General features: G+C 37.9%; 1 protein-coding gene across 1 annotated transcript in view; it reads right to left on the bottom strand.

The window, feature by feature from the left end:
* Positions 1 to 8481, bottom strand: part of LOC120769570 (leucine-rich repeat and fibronectin type-III domain-containing protein 2) — a 32365-nt gene that overhangs the window by 13202 nt on the left and 10682 nt on the right. The window lies entirely within an intron of this gene.

Genomic DNA, 8481 nt, shown 5'->3' with positions numbered 1-8481 from the left:
ACCAAACTCTTTTTCGGTATTGCGAACTTCAACTAAGTTCAGTCGAAGTATGATTGGCGTTGCCAACCTAAGAAAGGGAAATTTGACAGATAGTGAAACAGCTAAAATTTTGTAAACGACATATTTAAACAATTGAATTCAGTTGTCGCTCGCGAAAAAGTGAATAAACATATATAATAAACAATAAATAAAAAATGGATATATTCGTGATCACTCAAATCCATTGGAGCTTCCAAATGCAAAGTAAGCCATAGTTTTTTCACAATTGAATTGCTTTTTTTTAATATTTGTTGCAGATTCATAAGTTATTTTCGATTAAATAAAGAAGCATTTTGTTTTTTACTGAATGAGATGAAGGAACATTTCCACAAACGTGTGCGAGGAACGGCCATACCTCCTATATTAAAATTATGCGCAACTCTGCGTTTCCTTGCTGACGGTGGTTATCAAAAATGCAGTGGAAATGATTTTAACATATTTAAATTATTAAGATTTGGTACAGTTTTTTTGTTAAAAATGTATGCAGAAGGTGCGCCAATTCACAAAGCCATGCATAATAGTCATACACAATAAATTGACCGAATCAGCCGTTCATATATGACTAGATTCTGCAATGGGTGCTCTCGTGCTCTTGTATATTTGGGTATAGTATTTTTGCAATCTGCAATCTTGCAAGAGCAAGCGAATAGCCCTAATGTCTTAGTACACCAAGCGAATGAAGGAACTTATCTTGGGATTCACTTGGATCAAAGGCTCACGTGACGAAAACATATAGCGAGTAAAATAGCTTGCATGAAGTTAAGAGCATCAAATTTAAATTGGCTTTTAAGCAATAATTCTAAACTTAGCCTAAACAACAAAGTTTTGTTATATAATGCAATCATAAAACCGATTTGGATGTATGAAATTCAACTGTGGGGTACGACCTGTGCAACCAATATTGATATAATACAGAGGTTCCAATCCAAAATTCTTAAAACAATCACGGGTTCACCATAGTACATGCGTAATGAAAACATTCATAAAGATCTTGATATTCCTATGGTAAAGAAGGATATAGAGGAAAGCAGAATGAGATACATTCCTAAACTTCGCGAACATCCACATGTCAACCAAGATGCTAACAAACTTTTTGTTGCCAAAAATGGAAGAACTGAACTTGGTTGACATGTGGTTTCAACAAGATGGCGCTACATGCCACACAGCTCGCGATTCTATGGCCATTTTGAGGGAAAACTTCGGAGAACAATTCATCTCAAGAAATGGACCCGTAAGTTGGCCACCAAGATCATGCGATTTAACGCCTTTAGACTATTTTTTGTGGGGCTACGTCAAGTCTAAAGTCTACAGAAATAAGCCAGCAACTATTCCAGCTTTGGAAGACAACATTTCCGAAGAAATTCGGGCTATTCCGGCCGAAATGCTCGAAAAAGTTGCCCAAAATTGGACTTTCCGAATGGACCACCTAAGACGCAGCCGCGGTCAACATTTAAATGAAATTATCTTCAAAAAGTAAATGTCATGAACCAATCTAACGTTTCAAATAAAGAACCGATGAGATTTTGCAAATTTTATGCGTTTTTTTTTTAAAAAAAGTTATCAAGCTCTTAAAAAATCACCCGATATCTGTCAGCGTTTTCCATTTATTTTTGATAATACGTTGTTTTGTATATTAGGTGACAATATATATAATATTATTATTTAATATTACTATATAATATTATTATATAATATTACTATATAATATTACTTATTTGTTTATTAAATTAAATATAGAACATATCCATATGAATGGATATAGGAATTTTTGGGAAAAAAAGGAATTTCAGCGAATTTCCTTATTATCACATGGCAGCGCTCCATTTCATCGAAATTTTTAGCACACACATGATGTTCACTACGAGTGCAAAATGTAATTTTTAAAATGAAGATTTCTTCTGTAAAAAAAACTGTTAAAAGTGTAAAATGTGGATTTATTGAAAAGTTTATAGTTTAATTTAATTAATTCGAAGTGAAAAGTGTGAGTAAAGTGTGTTTAATGTGGTAAAATAGCTTGTTGAAATGTTCGAATTTTGGGATTTTTTGAACTTTAAGGCCGAATATCTCGTAAACTAACTTCCTCTTTCCAACGGTACCTTCAAATCGCGGCGCCAAAGAAATCGGAGTTGTGCCATGATTGGTAAGTTCTATATAACCTTTCAAAATTAACTATATTTCATAATAATGATTTTAACTAATTGTGTGATGAATTTAATGATTACTTTGATTTTCCTTCAAGAAACAATTGTTGATTTAATTTTTCTTCGCAAAACCAGGATTGCCATATACGCATTTTATTAAAAAAATGTATTAAAAATTAGTACTGGATTTCTTTAGAGCTACATACTAGCACAAGAAACTTTACCGCAGGAAATTTTCTTGACCATTTTTAAACGTATTTTAATATGAAGTGTTTACATATCTTAAAAGCTGGAAACTACCCTTTACATGTAAAATGTAATTTTATTCGCTTTTTTTTAATGTCCAATTATTAAAATTGGAATATTTTGATTGGCTAAAAAGATTTACTAGAAAGTAAAAAAAAAAATAAATTGTAGAGACGCTAAAGCCAAAAATTCCAAACTTTTTTGTGATGGATCTAACTTTCCTGAACTTTAGGAAATTCTCTATAGACTTTTGTTCGTAACTTCAGATAGTTCTTACTTTTGTTGCCTTAACATTCATATTTCATAACTCACATTTCAGCGAATGCAACGTCTGTTACCAGCGCTAGGTATAAGCTGATACTCTCGCTAGTATAGATACACAATAGGAGTGTTAAATTTCCAATAGCGTAGTTTTCTTTTGTTTCAAAATTAATGCATTATGTTTTTTAGGAACCCTAATTCTAAAAAAACGTAATAAATTTAATTCTTCTTTTACAATTTAATTAGTTAGCCTTTAAAAACACAAAAAATTTTCTTCAGCAGCCCGAAGTTAAGGTCCGTATCCAGCTCTTAAGTAATTGCTCAAGAAAAAAAATAAATTATTTCTTCAAGTAACTTTACGCATTGTGAATGAGCCACATTAGAAGAGCAAGAGAGAATAAACAAGCTTTATGTGTAAAATGTATGTATGCATGTGTATAGTAACATAAATATTTTCATCGCGATTTAAGGAATGTGGATGAAGATTGGTAGGTTTTATACAAAATTTCAAAATGAACTATACTTCATAATAATGGTTTTAACTAATTTAGGATGAATTTAACGATTACTTTGAATTTCCTTCAAGAAATAATTGTTGATTTACTGTTTCTTCGCAAAACCAGGTTTGCCATATTCGCATTTTATTGAAAAAATGTATTAAAAATTAGTACTAGATTTCTTTAGAGCTGCATACTAGCACAAGAAAATTTATCGCAGGAAATTTTCTTGACCATTTCATTTTTTATACGAAATTTTTAAATTTCTTGAGAGCTGGATACTAAGCTTTAAGCGTTATTTCTTCACAGTTTTTTAAGCATTAATTTTTAGGGCATAATTCTTTTATTGGGAGTAATTAATCATACGTCCAACGCATTGGATTCCACCTTGAACTTGATATGTGCGTTATTTTTCCAAAATTGTATATAAAATTTAGAAAATTAAATAAAGGTTCATTTTTGAAACGTTCTCCAAATAAGGTTCATTCAGTCAACATGTATAACATGCTGGCATACCCTTGATTATATAAAACTCTATTTCCGTTCGTTTGCAATTTTCATAGACTTTGGATGATGTCATGCGCGGCCTTGAGCTTCTTCAGGTTTCATCTTCGTCCCATTGTTTGTTTTTATATCGTAACCAGAAATGTGGTTTGCACATGTATACAAAAAAAGCCATCCAAATATTCATACATACAAACACATATGTACCTATGTACATATGTATATACACATTCATACAAAAATCCAGTTTTTATCAATAACATTAACAACATGTAACATTTGCATAATTTTTAATACAAGCTTTTTGCCAATTTCAAAATAGTTATGATTTCGATTCATATTTAAAAGTTATGGTCAAGCCCACTTATTATAAGTTTGTTTCTTAACTGCTAACCTAACTTTAAAGCTCAATATACATAACTAAATATTTTTATATTTCAAGCACTTACATGTTTTAAATAACCTAAACATGAACCTTACTTCTTTTTTATATACTTTATAAATAAATATCTTTTGATAATTTATAAAAATAATAAAACTTTAGGGGAATTCTATACAAAATATAGGGGTATTCTCTTGCTCTTGCAAAATTGCAGAATGCAAAAATACTATACCGAAATATACAAGAGCACGAGAGCACCCATTGCAGAATCTAGTGATATATGAATGGCTAATTCGGTCAATTTGTTGTGAACGACTATTAAGCATGGCTATTGTGAATTGGGGTCATGTGTAGAAGTTCACGCAAGTGAGGAAAGTTCTCTGATCGCCATTCACTTGGGAGTGGCCAGAAACGATTCTTTTACATATGACTCAAGCAGCTCACGACTTCCGGTCTTTGACCTAGTATCCTCTGGGTAGCCTAAGAACATCCGTTCGAAGGTGAGCTAAAGTGAGAAGGCGAAACATCCCCTGCATAGGGTTGTGCGCTGGGTTTGGGACCCGCCACGTAAAAAGCCTATCCCAATGAAAAGCGACAAACAGCCTCGGATGAGAAACCCTCTTTTGATGACGACCATGGCAAACGAAATAAGGACAACGATATCAGGGCATGCACCTGGAATGTCCGGTCCCTTAATTGGGAAGGTGCCGCTGCCCAGCTGGTTGATGTCCTCGTGAAAATAAAGGCTGACATCACCGCCGTCCAAGAAATGCGATGGACGGGACAAGGACAGAGACGAGTAGGTCCTTGTGACATTTACTACAGTGGCCATCATAAAGGAGCGCAAGTTTGGTGTGGGATTCGTGGTGGGAGAGAGACTCCGTCGCCGAGTACTATCATTCACTCCGGTGAATGAACGTCTAGCCACAATCCGCATCAAAGCGAGGTTCTTCAACATATCGCTTATCTGCGCCCACGCTCCGACTGATGAGAAGGACGATGTGACCAAAGATGCCTTTATGAGTGCTTGGAACGCACTTATGAGAGATGCCCCCGCCACGATGTCAAAATCGTACTTGGCGACTTTAACGCCAGGGTGGGCAAAGAAGGTATCTTTGGCACTACGGTCGGTAAATTCAGCCTCCACGAGGAAACATCCCCAAATGGGTTGAGGCTGATCGACTTCGCCGGGGCCCGAAATATGGTTATCTGTAGCACTAGATTCTAGCACAACTACCAACCAGATCGATCATGTTGTGATAGACGGAAGACACGTCTCCAGTGTTTTAGATGTGCGTGCGCTCCGAGGTCCTAACATCGACTCGGACCACTATCTTGTTGCAGCCAAGATTCGCTCCCGCCTCTGTGCAGCAAAAAACGCACGCCAACAAACACAAGGAAGGTTCGACGTCGAAAAGCTGCAATCACAACAGACTGCCAAACGTTTTTCTACTCGGCTTGCACTCCTGCTCTCTGAGAGCACTCATCAACAACACGGTATAAGGGAACTGCGGGACGGCATTTCAAACTCCTTACGTACAGCTGCATCCGAAACCCTTGGTTTTCGGAAAGAGCAAAAGAACAACTGGTACGACGAGGAGTGCCGTGTCGCAGCGGAGAGAAAACAGGCTGCCTACCTCGCAACGTTACGATCGACCACTACACGTGCGGGATGGGATAGATACCGAGAATTGAAGAGGGAAGCGAGACGCATCTGCAGACAGAAAAAGAAAGAGGCCGAAATGCGTGAGTATGAAGAGCTTGATAAGCTGGCCGACAGGGGTAATGCTCGAAAATTCTACGAAAAAATGCGGCGGCTTACAGAAGGTTTCAAGACCGGAGGATACTCTTGTAGAACCCCCAAAGGTGATCTAGTGACCGAAGCCCAGAGCATACTTAAATTATGGAGGGAACACTTCTCCAGCCTGCTGAATGGGAGCAGACGTCCCATTGCCCGACCATGAAGAAGTTCGAATAGCAATTACCCGCCTGAAGAACAACAAAGCGGCGGGGGCCGATGGATTACCGGCCGAGCTATTCAAACACGGCGGCGAAGAACTGATAAGGAGCATGCATCAGCTTCTTTGTAAAATATGGTCGGACGAAAGCATGCCCAACGATTGGAATTTAAGTGTGCTATGCCCAATCCATAAAAAAGGAGACCCCACAATCTGCGCCAACTACCGTGGTATTAGCCTCCTCAACATCGCATATAAGGTTCTATCGAGCGTATTGTGTGAAAGATTAAAGCCCACCGTCAACAAACTGATTGGACCTTATCAGTGTGGCTTTAGACCTGGAAAATCAACAACCGACCAGATATTCACCATGCGCCAAATCTTGGAAAAGACCCGTGAAAGGAGAATCGACACACACCACCTCTTCGTCGATTTCAAAGCTGCTTTCGACAACACGAAAAGGAACTGCCTCTATGCCGCGATGTCTGAATTTGGTATCCCCGCAAAACTAATACGGCTGTGTAAACTGACGTTGAGCAACACGAAGAGCTCCGTCAGAATCGGGAAGGACCTCTCCGAGCCGTTCGATACCAAACGAGGTTTCAGACAAGGCGATTCCCTATCGTGTGACTTTTTCAACCTGCTTCTGGAGAAAATAGTTCGAGCTGCAGAACTTAGTAGAGAAGGTACTATCTTTTATAAGAGTGTACAGCTGCTGGCGTATGCTGATGATATTGATATCATCGGCCTTAACACCCGCGCCGTTAGTTCTGCTTTTTCCAGACTAGACAAGGAAGCAAAACAAATGGGTCTGGCAGTGAACGAGGGCAAGACGAAATATCTCCTGTCATCAAACAAAGAGTCGTCGCACTCGCGACTTGGCACTAACGTCACTGTTGACAGTCATAACTTTGAAGTTGTAGATAATTTCGTCTATTTAGGAACCAGTATTAACACCACCAACAATGTCAGCCTGGAAATCCAACGCAGGATTGCTCTTGCCAACAGGTGCTACTTCGGACTGAGTAGGCAATTGAAAAGTAAAGTCCTCTCTCGACGAACAAAAGCCAAACTCTATAAGTTAAGGCTTGGACGATGTCAACAACTGATGAGTCGACGTTGCGAGTTTTCGAGAGAAAAGTTCTGCGAAAGATTTATAGTCCTTTGCGCGTTGGCCACGGCGAATATCGCATTCGATGGAACGATGAGCTGTACGAGATATACGACGACATTGACATAGTTCAGCGAATTAAAAGACAGCGGCTACGCTGGCTAGGTCATGTTGTCCGAATGGACGAAAACACTCCAGCTCTGAAAGTATTCGGCGCTGTACCCGCCGGGGGAAGCAGAGGAAGAGGAAGACCTCCACTCCGTTGGAAGGACCAAGTGGAGAAGGATCTGGCTACGCTTGGAATATCCAATTGGCGCCACGTAGCGAAAAGGAGAAACGACTGGAGCGCTGTTGTTAACTCGGCTATAATCGCGTAAGCGGTGTCTACGCCAATTAAGAAGAAGTATTGTGAATTGGCGCATCTTCTGCATACATTTTTAAGAAAAAAAACTGTAACAAATCTTTAAAATTTAAATAGAAATAATAAAATCCATTTAAAACTTATCTTCCTCAACAATTTAACGACGTAATATGTCTTTATGTAAAATGGCAACTACAACAGGGTTGCAATTATATTTTTGCGTGACATTGCACGCAAATATACATAGGTTTTGGTCTGACATATTTTACAGCCCTTGCAAATATTTTTCTGCGTGTGTTTGTTGTTGTGCCGTTGTAAATCTGCAATTCTTGCACCGTGCACCGGGTCTTGCAAGAGCAAGAGAATACCCCTTATGTGTATTCGTTGACATTTGGTACTGCTAAGTAGAGCAATACTCAGGTGGTTTTTAACAGTTATATTGCATGTAGATGATGTTATCTTCCAGTTTCATATATGTACATATTTTTACAATCAGGGGTGTTGTGGAATCTGATAGTTGTCGGAATCAGAATTGAAACCGATCAAAAAAAGCAGTAGGTGTCATGAATTCAGACATTATTGGTTTGACATTCGAAACAGAATTTGTATCGGTTTTGTGTGTCACAGAAACCAATTTTATCAGTTTTGCTGTCAGAAACAAAGCAAGAAAATAGTCGCATACAGATTTGAAATGTAAGTTAAGAAATCGAGTTATTTTATTGTTACGAATTGATTTATCTTTATTTCTATAGAAGAAAGCATATGAATAAAGTACGAGATGTTTTAATTATTGAGTTTTTTGGGAGGGAAAGAAATAATTAATTGAAGCGAAATTTTTAGGGTTTATAGTTCTATATTTAAACATCACTCAAAAATTTTTTGGATACGGATTCTGTGATATTCTGCCTTAGGGAAGCATTTGCCCAATACATCTCGCGTGTGCATTTGTCGGATGGCGGAAGGTATACAGGTCGCAATTTC

This window comes from Bactrocera tryoni, chromosome 2, assembly GCF_016617805.1.
Source record: "Bactrocera tryoni isolate S06 chromosome 2, CSIRO_BtryS06_freeze2, whole genome shotgun sequence".
NCBI classification, from domain to species: domain Eukaryota; kingdom Metazoa; phylum Arthropoda; class Insecta; order Diptera; family Tephritidae; genus Bactrocera; species Bactrocera tryoni.
The sequence above is the reverse complement of the archived record's forward strand: the minus strand, read 5'-3'. Positions and strand labels throughout refer to the sequence as shown.